We start from the raw sequence: 1,946 nt of genomic DNA, 5'->3' as shown, positions 1-1,946 counted from the left end.
TCTTGTGTTGTGTGAATCACACCCCACCCTACTTTTAAAAACTTTTATTTTGGGAAAAACTGTATAAATATAAATATCTTTTCATTGATGTGTATGGTGAGTTATTGGATGTGTTAAGGGTAAATTTGATTTGATAAGGTTATTAAAAAAATCTTGAATTAGTTTAATTAAGTAAAAATGTTATCTTTGTAAAAAAGAATCTTTCTGGTTTATATTCTTTTTTAATCATGATTATAGTGTCAAATTTAAAAGAAAATAAAGAGAGAAGAGAGAATTTTTTTTACGAAAATTTATTTACGATTCCGATTCCTAAGACTTGAATCTAGAACATTTAGATGATTAAAAGCACTTAAATGAAGTTAGTATGCTTATATACTTTATAAGATTATAATTAAATTTTAAAATTATTATGAAAAAACCAAAGCACTTGAATGAAGTTAGTTGACCCTTTCTTGCATAAAGTTGTCATATCCATAAACCTACTGATGGTAGTTAATGCATGGACCCCACACGTGGGTCTCTTCAAAACAACTCTATCAACAAAGCATTACTTATGCTAAAATGAAAGTTTATGACTTTATTCCTTTAAAACGAGGAAAATCTTAATTCACATTTAATTAGAATGGAAGCAAAGAAACAGCCACTAGCTTTGATACAGTAGTAAAGCTGTATTAGCTTCAACGAAATGATTGTGGGTTTAACTTCATTTGAGATACGGGGATAAAATAAGATGGAAAAAATTTGGTTGTTAAAAAAAGTAATAATAATAATAATAATAAATCACAAGGACCCAAATCTAAGATAAAATTGAAGCTTAACTGCGTTTTATTCTTTACCATAATAAAGATTTTAGCTTTTACTGGTCAGCGATTCGCATGATTATTGTCTCAATTTAGAAAGTGTTCGTGATTTAAAGTATTTGTCACTTAATCTCTATGAGGTTCAAACTTTGGAACAAAATCAATTTCTAAGCTTACAATATCTTACATCAAACTTCACCTTTAAATTCAAGTATGTTCTATAGATGACATCAAAAGAAAGAAACAGTCTTTTTTTAAAGAAACAATTGCTACTTGCTCCTATGACCTACTAAAAGGACCTAAATGCTACGGAGGTAGGAAACACTACACATGTTGGAGACCATTTTAAAAACTCAAGGTATCAACATAAATAGGCTCTTATGCTTCTTTACATCATGGGTTGACTTAAACCTGTATCCCATCATAAAATTCTCACTTGACAATACAAAAAGTTACTAGGACAAGTTTAGCTTTTGTTCAACATTATGTTAAACCATCTACACATATACACATATGATGTCCTGGGGCTAATAGTTGTGGGCTAACGGTGGTGGCGCCACCATTCCGAGTAAGCAACACTATTGCAGGTGGAGGAGGCACCACACACCGTGCCAGAGGGATGGCCGACATGGATGGTGATGCCACCCCCATCGTTAATCTTTAGCAGACAGTCTAAATCTAAAAGTCTCAGTTTACATGATTCAGATAGCGTTGTTTTCATAAATATACGAGTTTTACTAGAAGAATTGTGATATATATTTTCTTTCCTAAATAACCCACCAAATCACACCACTTTGGAATTTGGACATGGGATGATATTAAACATCTAATTTTGAGTTGTTGGTTGATGTTACCATAACTTTTTATCTTTTTGATGATTGTATCTTGGTTGGTAAGCATGGGTTACCTTTAGGCCTTTATGGCTTCCAACCCACAGGCCACAGCCACATACCTATGGACCATCTTATCCCTCCTACTTTCCCCCATGATTATTTTTTCCCCATTTAGAAGTGTGTCAATTTTGTGTGTTCACTTTCATATGTTGGTGGATTGTCAATTAACACTCTACCCTCATTATATGGTTTGTATGGATCGAAACTATATAAGAATCGTTTAAAATAATCTCTTCCACCTAATAAAAATCCC

This window comes from Bidens hawaiensis, unplaced genomic scaffold (genome assembly GCF_021521415.1).
Source record: "Bidens hawaiensis isolate Kalapana, Puna unplaced genomic scaffold, B.hawaiensis_p1.1 tig00005851_1, whole genome shotgun sequence".
In the NCBI taxonomy this organism is placed as follows: domain Eukaryota; kingdom Viridiplantae; phylum Streptophyta; class Magnoliopsida; order Asterales; family Asteraceae; genus Bidens; species Bidens hawaiensis.
Note: the sequence above shows the minus strand (reverse complement) of the source record.